This window comes from Rhipicephalus sanguineus, chromosome 11 (genome assembly GCF_013339695.2).
Source record: "Rhipicephalus sanguineus isolate Rsan-2018 chromosome 11, BIME_Rsan_1.4, whole genome shotgun sequence".
In the NCBI taxonomy this organism is placed as follows: Eukaryota; Metazoa; Arthropoda; class Arachnida; order Ixodida; family Ixodidae; genus Rhipicephalus; species Rhipicephalus sanguineus.
In genome coordinates this window covers 50,090,357-50,112,955 of record NC_051186.1, presented here as the reverse complement: position 1 = coordinate 50,112,955, position 22,599 = coordinate 50,090,357, and the positions used below count along the sequence as shown (strand labels likewise).

Below are 22,599 nucleotides of genomic sequence, written 5' to 3'. Positions count from 1 at the left end.
GAGACGAAGCTGTAGCCGAAGAGAGAGATAGAGAGAGAGGTACAAAATACCGAGGCGATTTGGCGACTCTGAACAGCGCATTGCGATCGCCTAAGTATCACGCCGCTAGCGCTATCACCGTGCACCGAGTGAGCGATCGAGCGAGGCTGGTGGTTTTACTTTTCGTCAATCGCATCCTGCTCGAACGGACGTGCGAAGATCCACTTTAAAAAACGGCGTTTTGAGTTCTCGGTCGTCAGTGAAACGGTCATTTGAAAGAATAAAGCGATTCCTCAAAAATCGCTTCACTTTATGGAACTTCAAATTTGCCTTGATTTTCTTTTTGTGAGAATTTTGGCTCACACCCATCTGATCCCCTCCCCCCCCCCTCCCGCCTCCCCCATTTGGACGATCAAGTTATGCTCGTCCATTTGGCCAGCACCATCTCTATTTTTATGCTTTTTGTTTGCACATTTCTTATTTCTGGGGCCTAGGAAAACAAGCAACAAATGTACCGCAAATTCACGGTATAGGGTGTTCTAGTCTGCGGCATGATGCGCACAGAACCGCGGTCGCAATGTCTTAAAACGGTTTCGCTCAAAACTATACACATGGAAGTTTAAACTAAAGAAAAGAGAAAGAACAGAAGAATAATGCAAGAACTACAAAAAGTGCGATTGTACAATGGAGGTCTTGTTTCTTCTGCACCCTGCGCTGATTTCGTTCAACTTTACATTACAAATGCGCTTTCAACTCCCCTCCCTCCCTACCCCGCTTTCCTCCCACCTTTTTAGTTATTTTTTTTTCAGCCTTCAACGCAGTTGTGCCGTCGATCCAAGCGACCGCGCGATGTTGCTTCACGGTATAGCTCGCTCCCCTAACGACTCTTCGTCCGGCACAGGCTTCGACTCCGGCTACGGCTCGCGTCTGGATTCTCTCGTTTCAAAACACGCTCTCTCGCTAGACCGCGGCTGCGGAACTGCGTAAGAAGTACATTAGGGGAACGGTGCAAAACGCAGGTGTGGTTCACGCCTCCGATGATCAATTGGTTGGTAACAGGAGAAGGGGGGGGGGGGGGACGGCTCCGCATAAATTAAGACAGCAACGTACCAGACAATGAGTCGCACGCTGCGAACACACGCCACCTATGGTTCCTCAAAATAGCGTGTCAGAAGAAGAAATGAAAAAGGAATTGTTGAACTCCATTTTAAGAGAACGCGAACCGAGGCGTTGGCCCCGTGTATTTTATATTTATGGGAATCAAATGGGGCTTGGATCGCAGGCGGCGAAAGCTTGCGAAGTATAGATCGTTGGAGACACGTTTTTAAAGAACGGTGTCTTAAAGTTTTTTTCCGGACGGATTCATTTCCCGTTGCACGGGTGGCGTACCTTTTGTCGCGAAGATTGCCGCTTCTGTTCGATGGCTCCTGAAGAAAAAAAGGACAAAAAATTAACGGAATAGTCTGTAAGAACATCGAGATAATATTGTAGTAACAATGGTCGTGTTATACCTGCGGTATTTTCTGGAGAAATACCCGGGACAACGCAGCAGCTCGCGATCTAATTGAAGGGAAAGAATAGAGGCGATTATAGACTGCTCGTTGCATCAAAAGCTTCGCCAGCTGTCACGACAGAGGAGGCATGGAAATGCCCGTTTTTTTTTAACCGGCCTTTAAAACGCGCTACAGAAGTCGCGAGAAAATGAACTCAGGTCTTTGTTCCTTTATCTCTTTCTGTTCTTTTTTTTTCATTCACCGTGCGATCTTAAACGATCTGTGTCCCACCCGCAAAAGTGCGTTTTAAGTGGTAGTTCAAGAAGGGCTTTTTGAGTAGCGTCTAATGACTCGAGTGTGCTTTAGGGTAATAAACAAGTCGTCGCGGTAGCAGGCTCGGAAAAGCGGTTGTAACGCGGTTCAGAAGCGAATTGAGAGGATTTTGTCAGGCCTATTTGTGGGGAATGGTACTTGACATCGTTCGCTCTGCTGCTTGTTCATATGCGGCTGTTTCACGTCACTGTTGTGAAGCGGTTTGTGTCTAACTATACGTAAAGCTTCTTGAAAGACAGTGAAGCGTATTACATTGTCACGCAAAAAGAGAGATGAAGTGAAGATTTCGTGGTAAGCACGGGGGTAGAGCACGTTTGGCGGGCATTTAAAATCATGAATGGCAGTTTACCACTATTCATCAAGAGAATGGTATACAACAGCTGCATCTTACCGGTACTTACGCACGGAGCAGATACCTGGAAGCTTACGAATACGGTTCAACTTAAATTGACGTTCGACGCAGTGAGCCGTTGAAAGGAAGGTGATAGGTTTAACCTAAAGGGACAAAAGAGAGCAGGGTGGGTCAGGGAGCAAACGAGTGTTAAGGACATCTTAGTCGAAATCAAGAAGAAGAAATGGACATGGACAGGGCATGTAGTGTGTAGGCAAGGTAACCGCTGGTCATTAAGAGTAACTGACTGGATTACAAGAGAACGCAAGCGCGCTAGCGGGAGACAGCAAGTTAGGTGGGCATATGAGATTAAGAAGTCTGCGGTGATGCGTGGCCGCAGCAAGCACAGGACCTGGTTCATTGGCGAAACATGAGAGAGGCAATAGCCCTGCAGTGGGCGTAGTCAGGATGGTGATAATGATGACGATGACAGGAGAAATGCCTCAGAGTTGCGCCGCAACCTCTCAATCTTGAATTACGTGACTTCAGTCTCCCCTCTCCCCTCTTGACGTCATCTCAAACTCCCGTCACGCGACTCCGGGGTCGCACATGACTGCCATTATAACGCTGCGTGTCAGTCGTGGAACCTTCAAGAACACGGCAATTTTAGGGATCCGTGTCATTACTATACAAGTTAGAAAAAAAAAAAATTCGGGCTCACACCATGTGTGCTATCCTGGACACTGTCAAATTCCGCCACATTCTCAAATTTTATAAATGCGCCATTATAAGCCAATCAGCGAGTCCGTAGCAACCCTCTGGGCCAATCAGGATTGACCAATGGCGGAATTTGTCAACATGGCCTAAGTCGACAATGTCCGGAATACCACCTCCGTTTGTAAACCTCCTTGACTCAAACTAAACACGCAGAAAGGAACGCAACGAATGGGACGGGTGCTAACTTACAAGTTATTTATTCTACACGAAGAAAATGCTTTTTAAGCGCAGTCTGAGACACGTGATTAAAGCGAACACGCATCACCGTAATGCCCAATCAAATGCGCGTAATAATCATAGTAAACGTAGAGTGTTGCAAATATCACTCATTACCGAGCAACTCAAACCAAGATTCTGCATGTTACTATCGGAAAGATGAGAAACAGTTCTACCGCTGTTAAACATTCTCCACGGCGAGGACAGGAAGGCGAAGAAGAAGAGTAGAAGAGAAAGGGATTCGACATGTTGGGGCTGTTCTATGGACGCCATGTTTGATCGCCATTGCGCTGAGCGCCAATAAAGGGTTACGCACATCGTATTTTTTGGTGCCGAAACCCGGAATCGAACCAGGGGCCTTTAGATATCCCGCCACAGCTTCTAGCAGAGCCTGTAGTACGGAGCTTGAAAGAAAGAAAGAAAGAAAGAAAGAAAGAAAGAAAGAAAGAAAGAAAGAAAGAAAGAAAGAAAGAAAGAAAGAAAGAAAGAAAGAAAGAAAGAAAGAAAGAAAGAAAGAAAGAAAGAAAGAAAGAAAGGAAACCCATGGTGAACAGCAACGAAATCCCTGTGCGGCCTTCCAAAAAAAGCAAACACACAAAAAAAGTAAAAGAAAAGCCATGCCTAAGCACTCGCTGAAAAGCCCTCCCAATACGCGCTGCAGCAGACCCCCATAACGTCATGAACTCCTAAGTACATATCGGCGGTGTAAAACAATGTCGTCCAAGAACAGGAGGAGGGGGGGTACTGGCTCGCACCACGCGTTTTTAAGATACACGCGATCCACCAAAAGCGGTGCATTAAGAACAAGAAGAAGATGGGGAGGAGAATAACGTCCGAAAATGGAGGGGGGCTGTGGAACAGTTTTCGCTCAAAAGAAGCTCTCACACAGCGTCAACGCTAGTAGTGGCCATCAAATCCCCGGCCCAAGGGGGCGATTTTTGAGGAAAATCGCTCTAGCAGCCGACCTACCGACCGACCGCCCGCCAAGCCAAGCCAAGCCAAGCATCGTGTTGCACTCCACGGCTCTGTTTCTCTCCAGAGAGCTGGTAGAGGCCGGCCTCGATATATATCCTCGTGTTTTCTTCGGAATCATCCCGGGGTATGTATATGTGTAGCAGCCACTTTGCAAAGTCCTTTACATTTTATCCTCCATTTTTTTGAGCGGGTATAGATCGTATAGAGGCGCCCCCTCGCGTTCTGGACACGCGTTTTTGAGTCTTGATGTATGGAGCGTGGTCGTTGAAGCGAGCATCGTTTAAAATACAGGGAACTGAGGGGAGGGGCCGTATAACGGTGTAGGTTTGTAAGGCAAAGCGGAAACACGAGAAACATGAATATGGCAGACCCCTGGCGCATGGTGTGGCGAGTCAAAGATTAAGCGCTGACGACTTTAAAACGGCGTGCATTTATTTTCTATTCATATCTTTTTATAACGTCGTCTGCTGTTCTTTCTGTGTCTTCTGTTTCACTTGCTTTCTTCCAGACGGCGTTTTAACGCAGCAGGACGACCGATGGCCCGTCTTGGCCACTGGCTTTTACGTCGTCTGCTACGGTTGACTGGTCATTGTTCCTGCTGTTTATCGTTCTTTTTTGTCGAAACGTCGGTAGCTACGAAATGAGAGCCGTGGGAATAATATATAAACGAAGTCAATATTACGAGGTTCGAAGTTTACCGGACGCTAACAATGCGTTGATTTCCTTACTACGTATTTACTCCCTAATCCCCGAAATTTTTCTGGTATTTGAAAATGAGGACATGATTTGAAGACGTTTCAAGAAAAACTCCTGAATGTGTTGGAGTTTGCGAACTGTTAATCCGCTCTCCAGGATGAAGTTATTTAAAGTTTATTCGTTTGATTGTTTTTGTTGTGACATGGATAAAAATAAGGTCATATTTGAGCAGGATCGTACTAGAGGTCAGCATATTAAAACCATTCCGTTTACGCAGAATTCTGCATATGTCGTCGTCTTTTGATCAATGTATATCAATACGATGTAGATGCGTATTAACGTAGATGTTGATCAATGTAGATATATTCATATTACCCTCAGGGCCAAATTTCATCAGAAAGGGGAGTGGGTTGTTACAGAAAACGAAAATTCAATGATGTGAGTGAGCAAAAAAAAATACTATCAAACTATTAGCCTTAAAACGAGCCTTCGGTGCTTTTTTGAAGTAGGACATTATGAGTGTAGACAATCGTAATTTTTTTTCGAAGTACACTCCATATAAACTTCATATAATTAAAGAAACGCAGACCCCAATAGTTATCCCTAACAATAAAAAAAGTAAAGTGCAGTTTATCGAAATGAAGAATAACAGACAAGGACAAACATAGCCTAAATAACCTTCAAAGCTCCGAATAAAAATATATTCAGCGTTTATTTAGCGGCACACGGGAGATAAATGCGTAAGCATTACGTTTACTTACCTTTAGTTGATAGCAGACACTAGGGACTAGCAGACACTACGCATACTTACAGCTGACACTAGGCAAAAGTCAGCCAACATTATTATTCACTAGGCAGCACTAACCAACCGTTAGCCGGCATCAGCCGTCAGTAGGCAACGCTAGCCACAATTAGGCAATTTCGGCTTACATTACCCACGGGCGTTATTTTGGACACCGCCGCCATATGGTCAAATTCGCCATTTTGCCAACTCTCATTGCACAAGAATTAGAATTAGACAACGATATGCAACACTTAATCAATGTCACCTAACAGAAACCAATAGTTAGCCAACTCTGATATCAAGCCGATATTCAATCAACATTAGCTCACTCGACAGTGCTCATTGTAATAACATTAACCAACGAGTGGCCTACATTAGCTATCACTAGCCGACACTTTAGCCTATCGTTGGCTAACTTCGCAAGACACTAACCATAGGACAACGCTAGCCTTCATAAACAACCGGTAGGCTTCGTGCAAACTCAAACTCCTTTTAAGCGAAGCTTTTATTGCCACTGCAATTAAATGGACACTCTCGGCGGATTTTTGCGTTGACGTCACCGTCATGTCCCGAATACTATATATATATATATATATATATATTATATATTATATATATAATATATATATATATATATATATATATATATATATTATATATATATATATATATTATATAATATATATATAGAGGCTAAAGTGTCGGCTAGTGATAGCTAATGTAGGCCATTCGTTGGTTAATGTTATTACAGTGAGCACTGTCGAGTGAGCTAATGTTGATTGAATATCGGCTTGATATCAAAGTTGGCTAACTATTGGTTTCTGTTAGGTGACGGTGATTAAGTGTTGGATATCGTTGTCTAATTCTAATTCTTGTGCAATGAGAGTTGGCAAAATGGCGAATTTGACCATATGGCGGCGGTGTCCAAAATAACGCCCGTTATAAACAACCGGTAGGCTTCGTGCAAACTCAAACTCCTTTTAAGCGAAGCTTTTATTGCCACTGCAATTAAATGGACACTCTCGGCGGATTTTTGCCGTTGACGTCACCGTCATGTCACGAATATATATATATATATATATATATATATATATATATATATATATATATATATATATATATATATTCGGAACATGACGGTGACGTCAACGGCAATAATCCGCCGAGAGCGTGCATATAATCGCAATTGCGATAAAAGCTGTAAAAAATATACATATATAGTTCGCAGAAAATCCGGCGCCGGCGACTGCATAGAAATACGGGTGTACGCAAATGAGGTTCTCGAAGATGCGCCGTTTTCTAATAATTAGTGCTCTCTCGATCGCACGCTTGTCGGCGATCAGCCGTTTCTGATACGGCAATCTGATCTTTTGTCGAGGCCACTTGTCATTTTACTTTGCCGAATTTCATTGTTTCCTGGGTGTGAATGCATGATCGTCGTTCTCGCCTGTAGGAACTGAAATGTCGAGCTGCTAAGAACGTGGGTTTAGGTTTAATTCCCGGCATGGATGAAGGAAACAGTTAGGAGGGAGCATTACGCAATGCGATAGAAAGAAAGAAAGAAAGAAAGAAAGAAAGAAAGAAAGAAAGAAAGAAAGAAAGAAAGAAAGAAAGAAAGAAAGAAAGAAAGAAAGAAAGAAAGAAAGAAAGAAAGAAAGAAAGAAAGAAAGAAAAGTAGTGGGTCAGGTATCTGAACGCCCAAGCGAAGCCATTTTTCCATTAGGGAAATGGCTCCATTTGTTTCCCCCCTTCGTCCTTTCTCATTGTAACACATTAGAAACATCCACATAGAGAGAAGTATGCAGATGAGTGGGCGCTGTGTAAACTGCTTTTGGGTGCAGAACCAGCGAGCTTGAGTCGCCTTTAATGAGGCTTGAGTGTTCACGGGGTTGACGCGGGGGGTGGGGAGGTGAGATGAGGCCCTGCACCTCGCGACCGGTCATTTAAGGGACCTGATGAGTTAATTGTTTTTGTACCTAGCAAGCACACACTTAACTCTCTTTTCATACGGCAGACACACGCACACACGTACACACACACACACGCACACACAAACACACACACCTTCCATTTACAAACCACTTCATCGGTGCATAAGCGCACAATCGAGCCCTCGTTAAACGTAATTCAATCCAAGGTGCGCAAACACGCTTCATGGACGTTTAATTGGTCTCGCGCAGGGACTTTTGTCGTGTGGGACGTTCTTTTCTTTTCTGGTTTATGTAGACCGTTTCTTGCTTTTATCGATGTCTCTGTTTGTATTGCTTTGTTTTTGTCGTTGCTTTCCAGACTTATTTTCCTATTTCCGTTCTGCTCTATGCGTAGGTGGCGTGGTAATTCATTTTCGGTACGCGATCTCACTTGCTGTGATAAATACGTGCCGCGGAAGTGGCGTTTATTTTTTATTATTTATGCTTTTTTTTTCAGGGTATATTCTTTTCTTTTCGGTTTTGCTGGCACTTTAACGTTTAGCAGCCTGATGTGCGCGCCAGTGCACACACCTATATTTTCATTGGGATTTAAATTTCGGACTGTTTTTTTTTTCGGAAATGGGAGAAATAATCTCTCTCTTAGGCTAAAAGTGCTGTTGTAGCTCCCTTAGCGTAAAAAAGTGTTGTTATAGCATCTTCATTGTCATCTATGAAATCTTCGAAAACCGTTTCGCTCTGAGAAGGACGTTATATCTTGGTCTACGTAGTAAAAAAAAAATAGCAGTATGTTGTCTAAATTCACGCAGTCATCCTCCTATAACAAATCTCGTTAAAATGTTTACATGATGCTTCGATGTAGAACGCTGTTTAGATAGATAGATAGATAGATAGATAGATAGATAGATAGATAGATAGATAGATAGATAGATAGATAGATAGATAGATAGATAGATAGATAGATAGATAGATAGATAGATAGATAGATAGATAGATAGATAGATAGATAGATAGATAGATAGATAGATAGATAGATAGATAGATAGATAGATAGATAGATAGATAGATAGATAGATAGATAGATAGATAGATAGATAGATAGATAGATAGATAGATAGCGCTTGATTAAACCTGACTCCTGTCGTCTCAGTACAGCAAGCGCTAACGGTTACGTCTCGGAGAGCCAAGCAAAATATTCTGTATTTAAAACAACCGTCTACTACTGGGGAAAAAAAGAAAGAGGAAAGGAAGAAAGAAACTGGACTTTAATATCCGACCCGTCGTCGGGGTTTTTGCCCACACTGACGACTTAAGGACGCAGCCGAGTAACATCCGCCACCGGACAGGGGAATTCCGATACGAAAGAGTTTCACGTCGAAAGAAAATGAGTTTTTCCCGCGTTGGCCGCGGAAAACTCAGAGATAAAATAGAAATATACATATAACATCAAGAGATAGCGAAAGGCTCGCGGAAGAAAACTGATGACACTCCTAACCGAAGCGGACAGCTCAATTTCGCCGGACCGCATACGTCGTCTGTGCGAATAGAGAGAAATATATGTTCTTGTCGTTTCCGGGACATGTAGCAAGGGAGGGGGGTACGCTTCCCAGACAGGCTGAAAAGTAAAGACGTAGGGAAACAACCCTATGAGACACGCAGGCCGCCATCTTGCGAGGGGACATTGGTCGTCTGCTTCGTTTCCTACCCGACGTCGTCTGCTGTCTGTACCTCCGATTTCCCTTTCGGGCTCGTTTCGCTTCATCTCACATTACTCCATTTTATGTTTTTCCCCCATCTTTAAACGCAAGATCGCTCCAAGAAAGACCAACGCACACGCTCCCACGGAGACAGCCTTCCAAAAACTAACTCGGCTTCCCACTTTCGGTTTTCTTTTTTTTTTAATATACGACGTTCTTTTTAAACTTTCAAACCGCCATGGAGCAAATAGCCTTCGGCCGCTGTTGGACGGTCATAAATATCCATCAAGTGCGTAGCAGACGACAAGTCGACGTGGCCTCTCGAAGCAGACGACAGGCAACCCAGCGGTCGCCAATAGAATGGACTTGTTCATCGAAAACAACAAGTTTCAGTTTTCACTGCGTGTGTTCTTTATGGTATTTGTTTCTTTCACGTATTTCAAAGCTTGCAGTGAACAAAAGGAGAGTGATGAAGCGGTCGCGGTCGATTTTGAAAGCCGCAAAGGGAAGTGGAAACAAAGGAGCGTAAACGACTTCACCCCCAAACTCTCTTGTTGTTGTTGTTGCTGTTCTTGTTGTTGTTGTTGTTGTTGTCGTCGCTGTTGTTGTTATTCTTTTTCAGGCGTAATCGATGCATCATATGTCAGATATCTCGGGCCGAAAACGGGCATTCAGAACTACGCCAAGCAACCAAGTTGTTGTTGTAGTTGTTGTTTTCGGGCGTAATCTCTGCATCATATGTCAGATATTTCGCGCGGAGAAGGAGGGACGTTCCCAACAGCGCCAAGTGAACCAACTGAAGCGATCGAAATACAAAAGGACGTATTAAAAAAAAGAAAAGAAAAAGCCGGTTAGGCTAAACCCTTGAATGCTTTAGACGACCCTCCGCCGTTTCGTGGCGAAAAACTCACTCGTTCCTCTAATGCTGTAAGGCAGCGCAACGTCGAAAAAAAAGAAAGAAATTGACGACGTAAGCAAAGTAGGGGTAAAAGGGACGGAGGCTATAACGGAGGGGCATTCCCTCGAGCAAAAAACAAAACAAAAAGAAATACAACACTGGTGGGAGCAACAAACAGACTCCTCTGACTTCGAATAGCAGGGTTCTGTACCCTCCTTCCTGCCTTGGCTCAACAACCAACCCCAACAATCGTGCCTCTCCAAAAACGGCCGAAATAAACACAAACAAGCCGCAGGCGATTGTGGGCTGCGGCTTTGGATTGTGGAGGAAGGTCCAAATTTAGCGAAATGGGGGATTTTTTTAAAGCTTTTTTTTTTTTTTGCTTTGGTGTATCCCGTAGGCGTTGGCGATGTGAATCTAAAAAAGAAAAAAAATCACAGAAATTTGGCCTGCCGGTCCCAGATTTTTCTGTTGAGGAGAAAGGAAGCAGTTCCGACGAAGACGGCGAAATCACAAGAGGGAAGTGTTTTCTCTAGAGCAAAGAAATAAATAATTAATAGGTTGTCTGATATGTAGAATTACTGAGCGGGAATCTTAACACCCACAATTGCTTTGAGCCATGGGGTAACAGCTAAATTGTCTCTGTAATGAAGGAGCAGGTTATGGGGTGAACTCCAATCAATCAATCAATCAATCAATCAATCAATCAATCAATCAATCAATCAATCAATCAATCAATCAATCAATCAATCAATCAATCAATCAATCAATCAATCAATCAATATTTTAAGTAAACACATCCATCTCGGACATGACTGCTGAAATAGCAAACTTTCGATATTCTCTCACATCAAGAACAGTAACAGATGGTATAGTAGCCCATCATTGCAAAACTACGGATGGAACTTTCAGTTAAACAAATATGACGCCAGTCGCACATCTTGTATACGCCGAAGCGTGCTTCTTTCCGCAACCGCTTGTGTGTCTGCAAAGACACACAAGCCTGATGTCCCTTTGCGCACGATAGTAAGTGAGAGCGGTTCTTGGCAGCATGTAGTGAGCCAGTTCTTGAAGAAAGAACTAAATGGGCTGTCTGTTGTAGATCCCTTCGCGACCAAGGGTTCGGCGGATGTTGTGCGTTTTTGGCAGGGGGAGAATTCGACTGAGTTTATGTTTTCCATTGACGTAGAGGACCTGTTTTATTCAATACCTCATGCACAGTTGTTCACCTCTGTTCGCGACTGTATTGAAAGCAGTGGCGTTATTGATTTTCAGAATTCTGCTGTGTTGTCACTGAATAATTTTATGACCTTACTGGAATTTTATCTTTGCTCCACTTTTGTTTTGTTTAGGAACGAGTTTTATCTGCAGAAGCAAGGAATTTGCATTGGTTCTTGTGTGGCGCCTGTGTTGTGCAATATTTTCTTAGCGGACGTTGATCGTTGTTTAAACAGTAACCTTGACGATACTTGTGTTCTTAAAGTTTTTAGGTATGTAGATGATTTTTTAATTCTTCTGAAGAAGCCGCAGGTCTTATCCTTAGACAAGTCTGTTGATGCTGTTCTTAACACTTTTAGACAGTGCGCGAAAGGCTTGACCTTCACTTATGAATTACCCACTGACAAAGCGCTGCAGTTTTTAGATCTTCGTCTCGTTTTAGCTGACCATTTATGTCGGAGCTATAGTCCCCGGGCGCAGAAGGCACTGTTGCCTTACGATTCTGCGCAGTCTAAGCTTGTAAAGTGGGGTATTGCCAAACTGTGCCTGCGTTCTGCTCTCAGGAAATCTTGCCCACATGCAATGCAAGCTAGCTTTAACGATCAGGTTCGGCGCTTATTAGCTGCTGGTTACCCTTGCACGGTAGTGACGGCGATCGCAGAGGTACTTCTGCGTGTTGTTAAGGCAGCCCGTTCCAATGAAGTGAACCGCAACGTAGGAGGCGCCCCGAGGTGATGCCATATATGCATCGCGTATCCCACAACCTGAAGAAGATAGCGAGCAGGTATGATGTGCCATTGGTCTTTTCCGCCCCGCGTAAGCTGGCTGGGCTTTGCCCCAGAATCTCCTCTGGCGAGATAAAACCCGGCAGTTGCGGAAAGAAGCACGCTTCGGCGTATACAAGATGTGCGACTGGCGTCGTGTACGAAATACCGCTGTCTTGTGGGAAATCTTACGTGGGCCAAACCGGGCGCTGCGTGAACGCCCGTGCAAGAGAACATGAGCTCTCAATTAGGAATAATGGGAACGCGCATTTACCTGCGCATTGCCAGGCTTGCATGTGTGCACCGGTTTTCGCGAACATTAAGATATTAGGCAGGAGTAAAGATACTACCGCCCGTGAACTGATGGAGGCGTTCCATATATCTGCAAGAGGGAAGGCATGTATTAGCGACACGTCCGTATCATTGTTTGATAGTGAACGCGCTTTTTTGAGTGCTTTTTTGTAACCGGTTAGATTTGTGACCATGTGACCACGTGCTCAGGATCATCCCTGTATCATGAGTATATATTGAAGGTTGAAGATAAATAAAAGTTAGTTGAAAGTAGCGCCTGTCCATGTTCAGTCTTCCTGTGTCCCTGTCTTGTTTATTTGCGCTTCCAGTTGTTACCTTCAAGTATGAACCAACTCGCCCAGTTACAAGTTTTTATTAAAGGGATAGCAATGCACCCGACAAATGTCCTACAGTCGTATCACCGGTAAAGCCGTCACTAACTATAGAAACAAAAAATGTGGATCTTTACCGAGCACACCTCAACGAAAAACGCGTGCCTAAACAAACCACAACTAAACTAGGCATAAGTGTAAGCTCTTTCAGTGGCTTCGAGGCCAGTTGTAAACGAAAATGTGGAGCAGACGAAAAGCCAAAACCGCCCGAACGCAGAAGTATACACCAACGGCGCTTATATTGAGAACAACAACAATAAAAAGAATTTTAGAGGAATAAAAGCAACGGCCCACTTCATTGGGAGGAATCTAAACTTGCTGGGGTGAACAGCGAGCGCTATACACAGCAAAAAAAGATTCAACATAACTTTTTGTTGCCCAAAAGCAGTCGATCGGCGCCTGCGAACCATGCTTGCAACGTACACACTACAACGTACACAGAAAAAACGACCAACAAAGAGCTCGCACGCTGCCATGTATAGCAATCGATGTCATAACGAATGCCCGGTAGAACCTTTCAGTGTACGGGACCGGGGTATGCCATCCATCATCGAATTGTTGGCCGTCAAAATATCGATAACGTGTTTCGTGTGTTGCGTCGTGGGTCCGTGTATTCGGGGGCAAGCCGTCGTCCGCTTCCGTTTTCGTCTGCTCAATTTTTCGTTGTTGTTTGTTAACTGCACCCTCCTTTCGACGTCACGTGTGGGTATCACGTGACTTCAAAAAACCCACTGCTTGGAGTCAGGAAGTTGTTGCGACTTGTTTATCTATTTGTTTGTTTCTTATTTAATCTCCGCAGCTACGCCCGCGACCAAGTTTTTTACCATTGGCCCGTTTTTTTTGTAAGACCCTTCTGAACAGCCCGTACGGGTCCCAAGCAGTCGGGGGGCGAGTGGTTCATTAATAAAAGCATTCAAACCCCAATCAACCGTCACTGTGTTTAGTGGTGGTCGCGAAAATGCAGGAGGTCATCTCTTTATGCTATAGTGACGTCAGCTTTTCTCTTTCTCTCTTCAGCAATTACGAACACGTAATCCCGAATTGAGGGTCTTTCAGTTAGGTGGCACGCGAATTTTCGAAACTTTGGTAAAAAAAAGATATTTCGGCGACTACTTCTAGGGAAAGATGCAGCAGTGTGCGAAGCCCATAACAGAGTGATATGGAAAAATAGCAGCAAGTACAGCTGTATTATTCTATAACACTGTTAAAATATGTGATAATCAACACTACACAATGTTAACCAAGAGTTACACAAAATTAACCAGCGCTGGCCTTATGCCAGTAAGTATGGCAGTCTCTACACAAGCTGTAAATTTTTTTCAAGATCAATTTATATATTATTGGATACACTGTCTCGCTGACAGTTTTGTATGATTAGTGTGTGTCTACTCCTTTCATCACTAGAAGTTTATCTTTCTCTATTTTAGCCTTGGAAATGCTTATTTATGCTTACACAAACACTGGTCCTAAAGCCTCAGCTTGCTTCCAATAAAGAGCTTATCATTAAAGTAGCGTAAGTTCTTTATAAAAACGTTAAATATGCACCTCTAATGATACCTCCAAGCTTCAAATACAAGAAAATGCGTGTTTGACTACGTATATACAATCATCTGTCTATAGACCATTTTACGGATGCGTTTAAATTCCGCCATCTTGGCTTGTTTTGCAGCTGTAACCACTGCGTTATGTATGATATAAAGGTATCAGTCGTGTGAGCCTACAGTAGTCTATATGTGTAGTTGTTGAAGACGTGAAATGGCAACAGTAACCGGCCAACATGGTGGAACTTAAACACGTGTTATCTGATGTCACGACATAAAAACGCCGTGAAATCCTTCGTCTACAAGCCCAAGACGGCGGCTCGAACGAATCAGACATGAAATCGTGCATACAACCACAATTAAAAGAACCTTCCCGACCAAATTATTGACGACTTTACATTGGGCACATAGGGGCTGCCATCTTTAGCTGTTTAACGAATCTTTTCTCATTTTTGTATGTGGTGTTTCGAAATTAACAAGGTCATACAACGTCGAAAGCATCAACCCAACAGTTTTCATGTACACGCGTCTACCGTAGCACTGTTCGTTTAGTTTCTTGAAGATGCAAAATGACAAAGTTAAAAGCCCAATATGGTGGCACAGAAACCCATCCTTGAAATAGTCTGTACGCCGCGAGGAATTCACAGGCTCGCGCTGTCTTTTTGCTGAAACCTTATTCGCCATCGAAAGGGCGTGAAACCTTAGAAATTTAATTTCCTGTGCTAGGCCATGGGTGGACAGGTCGTTCTATCTTTGCCTTTTCGTGAATGTCTTCTATTTTGCTAATCATTTTCAATTTTTTCCAACTCCGCTATTTATCGAAGCCTGTTTTAAATCTTTTGATCACCTGATTTTTGTTTTCTTCGATCTTCAAAGTGCTTCTCGCCGCATCGAATGAATCCTTTTTCTTTTTTTTTCTGATTTTCTTTCTTGGCTTTGCTCAGAGAGACACTTTCCCAAATGTTGAAGGTACCGTCTTTGTTTATGAAAGCCTCTGGATATTTTATCTTTATTTTTCTTATTTTCGTTTCATCATCGTCCCTGTTAACAAATTTTATGAAATACGGTGCTTAATGAGAAAAGTATTCAACTTAACCATTAACGCTAGACTGTCTTCAGCGACGGCTTTCCTTAGGAATGAAACAAAAAAAGAAGAAAGCACATGCAAGTGACATTCATACGAGTAATTCTATGACATTACAAAGAGGGGAAAAACGTATTAGCACGAACGTTTTATTCCTAAATTTTCATAGTCACGGCCGAAAATAAGCACACCTATTTCACATTTCAGGAAAAAAAATGTGTACCCGCCACATGACTTCGAGTATGTGAACCCTCGTTCCACATCGACTGTGATGTCTGAGCTAAGAAACTGTACCTTATTATAGTAAATAATAATTTCACCTCTTATCGTCGTCTCATTCATTCAATAATTTACCAACTGAAGCAGCAGCGCTGAGCACATATGCTGTCCTAATTTCGAATTCCGCCACGCAAGAAAATCAGACCTTTCGGGCAAAACTGAACCAATAAAATCAACACACAGGCCGCCAGGTCCTCTAGTAAGTTGACAGCGGCGCTGTCTTTCTTTCTTGGGCTTAAGTGACCCAAGAAATAAAGTGGCCGACTGTAGACACATCGAACAATCTTTGTCAGTCACTTACACTCTTGCCTTCTCTCATTCTCTCGCTTTGACTCCGTTATACACATCCCCAAGCGTGGGGTAAAAAAATATGGACAAACTTTAGTTAACCTGCCTGGTTAATCTTTACTATCTTTTTCTTTCTGTCTGCTAACACGTAAGGCCATCGCTAGAGCCAGTAAACCACACGAAGTGAGGGCGGCACCTTAAGATTGTTTTCAGTAAAAATTTGCGCAGCTCGCACTATTGGCTCAAGGCTGGAACCAATAGCGGAGCTAGGCGGTTTTTCTTGTTTCTCTTTCTCTTTCTTGTTTCTCTTTCTTTCTTTCTTTCTTTCTTTCTTTCTTTCTTTCTTTCTTTCTTTCTTTCTTTCTTTCTTTCTTTCTTTCTTTCTTTCTTTCTTTCTTTCTTTCTTTCTTTCTTTCTTTCTTTCTTTCTTTCCTTTTGTTCTATCTCTTTTTGTCTTTGTTTCTTTGTATGTCTTTCTCTCTCTGACCATTTCTTTCTCTGTCTTTGTATCTTTCTTTCTCCTTCTTCCCTTTCTTTCTCTCTATAACTGTTCTTGTCTTTCTTCCTGTCTCTATCTTTATCCTTCTCTGCACTCGTTTTCTCACTCAACCGAGTTATTGCATGTCACGCCGAACAAATCGGAGCAGTGGAAGACCACGCGCCCGGCGCAAGCGTTCGTGGAGCGGAGCAGAATATGAATAAGAGGACGAAGAGACAGCGCGCCGGCCGAGTTATTGCGTTGTACACACCAGGCGCAGCTGTGATGCTGATCCAGGGGTTTGCCAACTGCCCGCCAATGAATGTTTTCAGTGTCTTCGGAGCACACACTCGTGGCGACTGAGTGAAGTGAAAGAGAGAGAAACAAACAATGCATAGTTGGAGAAGGAGGTGAGTCCACTGCACCAGTAGAGGGAAAAGAAACGGCAGCGGTACCGACGAAGGGTCGTGTCCCAGTGTTTCGTAAAAACCACTCGCAAAAAGTGGTGGGATTTCAATTTCGTAAGGGAACGTTTTAAATTACGCTCAGAAAACGCGCAGGTGACCGCGCACGAAAGAAAGAGCGGAATGAGTATTTGGGTCAAAGTAAAAGAAAAAGAAAACATGAATATAAAAAACGACATCTGACCGGAGAGCCGGGAGATGGCGTCCATCTTTTCTCGAGAGAAAGGGAGAGAGAAATATCCCGCCGCGCCGGCTAGCTATAGCCACGTCCGTTGGTCCTTCCATGAGGATTCGCCTCTTTGATTGGCTCCCGCGACTCAAGACAAGGCGGGCTCTGATTGGCCGTTTCACTCGGGTTACTTCACGCGTGCCCTCTTTCCCACCTCCTCTCCCACTTCGCCTCCTTTCTCTCAGTCTCTATTTCTTCCTCTCTTGCCGGCCACGTGTCTTCTTTCACCTTTCCGTTCTTTTCCGTCTTTCAACTGCCTTATTGTTTTACTATGTCCTTTTTTTTACTTTCTTTCGTTCTCAGCTCTCAACAGAGAGCATACTCCGCGTGTTTGTCTGAGCTGCCGTCGCCGCCACCCGCTGGGCGGCCTTCCATTTCATTTCGGGGACGTTTTGTATTCATTATCTCGTTCGTCGCGCACCTGTACTTGTTTTATTCGGTTTCGGTTTTGTTTTGCAAGAATATATCGTCGCTCCGTGGCCGTGCCCCACTGTTCAAACTCCTCGTCGCCTCCCACGTGCGCCTCAGTCACCGAGAGTCCATATGCCACTTGCGGAGAACGAGTATGTGCGGCTTCTCCCACGGAGCGGCCGTCGGGCGCTTATCACGTACCTTTGGTAATACGGACTGCAGCTCGAGTGAGTTGGGGAAACATTCAGGGTAACAAGTGGTTAAAAAAACTGCCACTGTCGTAAAGCGAAAGGTATACAAATCCCTGTATACTGCCAGTTCTAACGTAAGGGGCTGAGACATGGAGGATAACAAGGACACTAGAGAGAAAAAGTTGAGGACCACGCCGCGTGCAATGGAACGCGAAATGATAGGAATAGCATTAAGATATCAAAGGACGGCAGAATGGGTCAGCGAACAAACAGGGGTTGCGGATATCCTAGTTTACATCAAGCGAAAGAAATAGACCTGGGCTTGCTGCGTAATGCGTAGGAGAAACAACCGGTGGACAGTAAGAGCAACAGAATGGTTACCAAGGGATGGGAACGGCAGTCGAGGAAGGCAGAGAGTTAGATGTAGTGATGAAATTAAGAAGTTCTCCTAGATAAAATGGAATCAGCTGCGCAGAATTGTGTAAACTGGAGAGCATTAGGAGAGGCCTTCGTTACGCAGTGGACATAAGCAGGCTGAGAACGATGACGACCGATTTAAAACAGCAAAGGGCAGTTATTGTAAGGCTACCTCCGCTCCAGTGTAAATCACATATCACCCCACCGCTTGCCGCCGTCAGCATCTGTGTTTGCGCTCGGCCCCAGGCGAGGCGCAGCGCTCGGTCGTTCCCTTTTTTGCGCACGCGCCCTGCTTTGTGCGCTTCGCCACTACCCACCGGCGCACGGCGCGAAGTCTCCTTGCGGGCAAGAAGGGAGGCCAGCAGTACAAACACACTCATGCGGCAGCCGGATTCAGTCTTACATCCGCGTGCGCGCACACACACACACACACACACACACACACACACACACACACACACACACACACACACACACACACACACACACACACACACACACGCACGCACGCACGCACGCACGCACGCACGCACGCACGCACGCACGCACGCACGCACGCACGCACGCACGCACGCACGCACGCACGCACGCACGCACGCACAGACAGACAGACAGACAGACAGACAGACAGACAGACAGACAGACAGATAGATAGATAGATAGATAGATAGATAGATAGATAGATAGATAGATAGATAGATAGATAGATAGATAGATAGATAGATAGATAGATAGATAGATAGATAGATAGATAGATAGATAGATAGATAGATAGATAGATAGATAGATAGATAGATAGATAGATAGATAGATAGATAGATAGATAGATAGATAGATAGATAGATAGATAGATAGATCCGGGGTGGAATAAGCAAGCGCAGCTCCTCGGAGACGGTTACGAAACAAACCCTTCTCGTCGTCCGCTACCCGCCCCACTTTTCTCTCACTGTATCTACTTTGTTTGTTCAGCCTTGGCGAGAAGATAAAGAGGTGGCGTAGCGTGCGCATTTCGATTCATGAACTCCGAGTCGGATCTCAGGGGCACCACCCGCCTCTCTGAGGTTGAGAGAAGGTCGGAGTGACATGAAGAGGAGGAGAACGAGAGAAGGAGGGTGTGGCGTGAAGTATGCGACACGCGGATCGCACTTGCCGAGCAGGGAAGATGGAAGGCGATCTAGGAGGCGATGCATTGCCGCATCATCACCTGAGATCGAGTCGCCGAAGTGCGGTTGCCGAGAATGGGGCTTAAAGAAACGAAGGAGGGCTCGGCGTCGCTTGAATTTGAGAGTGAGTGAGTGTGAGAGTGTGTGAGCTTGTGTCGCTTGTGAATAAGTGAGTGAGTGAGTGAGTGAGTGAGTGAGTGAGTGAGTGAGTGAGTGAGTGAGTGAGTGAGTGAGTGAGTGAGTGAGTGAGTGAGTGAGTGAGTGAGTGAGTGAGTGAGTGAGTGAGTGAGTGAGTGAGTGAGTGAGTGAGTGAGTGAGTGAGTGAGTGAGTGAGTGAGTGAGTCAGCGAGTGATTTTGAGAAAGAGAGGGAACAAGTTTATTGTGGTCTGTTATTGACGCAGGTTTGGCCGCGCCACCCAGCTACTCCCACGCGGGAATCGGCACTTACAGCCTGCGGGCCCTGAGCGAGCATATGAGCGAGTCTGTGTGTGTTTGCGTAAACGATTGATTGTGAGAGTTAGTCAGTGAGTGAGCGAGGGACGCTTTTGTGAGTGATTGTGATGGTGAATGTCGTGACTGATCGTTAGTGAGTGAATATGTATGTATGTATGTATGTATGTATGTATGTATGTATGTATGTATGTATGTATGTATGTATGTATGTATGTATGTATGTATGTATGTATGTATGTATGTATGTATGTATGTATGTATGTATGTATGTATGTATGTATGTGAGTGAAGCGTTCTTGAGAAACGAACGATATAGAAGAGAAGGACCAGGGCACGAGAGAGTCAGTGAGCGAGATGGCCCAGCTTTGCGGCCATAAAGGTGGGAATCAAACAGTTCTGGTAATGCAACATTGGGATTCTCGGAAGAGGGGGGACCTCACCCCCCCCCCTCTTCCTGTTGCCACGCCTATGATCAAAACTGCTTTGTATCACTCTTTCTCCACTAAAGGCCTCCCCCTTCTTGAGACCTCTCTGTAGCAACGGCATCTGTTGCAACACTTACGTTGTTATAGATTCAGACTTAATACTCTTATTTTCCACCAAACTAAGGAAGGCTGGACGCCAGGAGAAAGCATGCGACGTCACATTAATCTAGCGGGCCACATGGCACGGCCCCTAGAGCAAAGTAAAATATCGCCATCTTATTACTACGACAAAGAAGAAAGAAGAAGAAGAAGAAGAGGAAGAAGAAGAAGAAATACTACTAAGGGAAACGGAAGAAGGACACAAGTTAGACGCAGGAGCGCGAGAGAAAACCGCGCACCGCAGCAGAAGATGAATGCGAAACTAAAGGGGAGGGGTCACCACTCGAAAGGCTCTCGCCGAAATCGCAAAGACCGTCGCGCGTAGAAAGTGTATACACCGGCGGCCGAAAGTGCTAACGCTTGCTGGCTCGCCGCGTAGAACAAAAGAAAATGAATGCGAAGAACGAAAAGGCTTCCTAGCGGAACGTATGCTAGCGTGGGTCGGCCCCGAACGGTGAAACGTGGGATGAAATTGAACTTCTTGTTCTTGGGAGTCTCCTTTCCCCGATGTCGTCTGCTCTTCGCCACCGGGAGTTGTATTTCAATATCGTCTGCAACGCCAGAACCCCTTCCCCCGTTTCCCATTTATATTTGTGTCACTCCTGACTTCTTTCTTAAGGCTGGAAGATTCTTACTTCACCTTCTTCTTCACCCTTCCCGCTCTAGCTTATTTCTCTTCTTCCTGGCTGAACGAAACACCTCTCGCTTTCACGAGACCACTCTCTACGGCTTCACCTCTACCTCCAAGCTTCTCCGACCACCATTTTCTTTTTAGGCCTACTTCGTTTCGTCTGCTATCGCCTTTTAGTCGTCTGCTTTTTCTTTTGCCTTCTGTTCGTCTGCATTGCTTCTCGCCATCTTTGTTCGTCTGCTTCAGCCGTTTCCACACAACTCACCAGAAAAAAAAAGAAAGTACGGCTCGCACTTTTTAACCCCCATTTTAGGCACACGTGCACGCTAGGCTTCTTCTCCTCGTTTTGGCCGAGTTTGCTGGATTGATGCCGCGCCGTATATTATTCCGGACCTCCGATTCCACGGCCGCCACCGCTTTTTCTTCATCCTGAGTTTTCGCTGTCTTTACTTTTTCTCCAAAAGGCACTTTGGCTCAGTCACTTTCTTTGTCGAATAGAGTTACGTATATAAAGTCCTCGCACGCAAGGCGCCGTCTGCTTCCTCATTCCTCCTTGCCACACGCTTCTAACCTCCTCTCCCTCTTACACCATTTCTCTATGAGGGCAATATAGCCGTCCCAACGCGGAACAGGCAACCAGTATGCAAATATCGTTCACCCGTCGACGATATAGTGTCGACGGAATATGTGCGCGCGATCAGTTGTAAACATAGCTAGGCAAAAAAGAAAAAGAACGTCCCTCTTTTGAAACATTGGTAGAGACGATTACCTACATTCGAAACTAACTTGCACTCGTTTAAAAGGCGCCATCCTGGGCGACGCTGTCGGAGCAGAATCTTTCGTTGTTGCCCATGTGCGCGTGATGACCCAACATGGAATCGCCACACTTCGAATAATCAGTGCTGTCTCTGCTGCAAAACTGAAAGGTGAAAGCCTACATTACAATGTAGACCTTTGGAGAAGAACACTCAGATCACAGCTACACTTTCAAAGAGGTAAAAAATTATCCCGAGGACAACTTTTCAATCAATCAATCAATCAATCAATCAATCAATCAATCAATCAATCAATCAATCAATCAATCAATCAATCAATCAATCAATCAATCAATCAATCAATCAATCAATCAATCAAATTTTTGAAGTGCGCGATCATTTCTGTTTTCCGACTCCGGCTTAGAACGTGCCAGGCACGACAGGAATTCGGAGCTTGCATACCAGCGGAAAGCTACAGCCAATGAGCCACCTAGGCTGGCTGCGAACGAGGCTATCACATGTCAAGCCAAGCAAACTGGCTTTATCTGGTTTATCGCGGTGGTATACCTTCAGACGGACGTCAACTCTCGCTTGAGCAACTTAATGACGCTATCAGGTAACGTTGTCATGGTAACGTTCTTCGGTCATCGGCAACACGGGACCGAAGACTCACAAAAGCAAGATGATTACTAAGGTAGGCTACGCCTCAACGTGACTGCTATTGAGGAGAAGCTACATTTACAGTGAGCTGAGAGAGCACTATTACTGGCACAAATGCTTATTTATTATTACTATTATTATTATTATTATTATTATTATTATTATTATTATTATTATTATTATTATTATTATTATTAT

General features: G+C 44.5%; 1 long non-coding RNA gene across 1 annotated transcript in view; it reads right to left on the bottom strand.

Annotated features, from left to right (window-relative positions):
* Window positions 1–1,186: 1,186 nt before the first annotated feature.
* The window catches only part of LOC119375558 (uncharacterized), a 166,941-nt gene continuing 145,528 nt past the window's right edge, over window positions 1,187–22,599 (bottom strand). The window contains exon 3 of the long non-coding RNA XR_005180385.2: window positions 1,187–1,406. This is a non-coding gene — a long non-coding RNA (uncharacterized LOC119375558). The remainder of the gene's footprint in view (window positions 1,407–22,599) is intronic.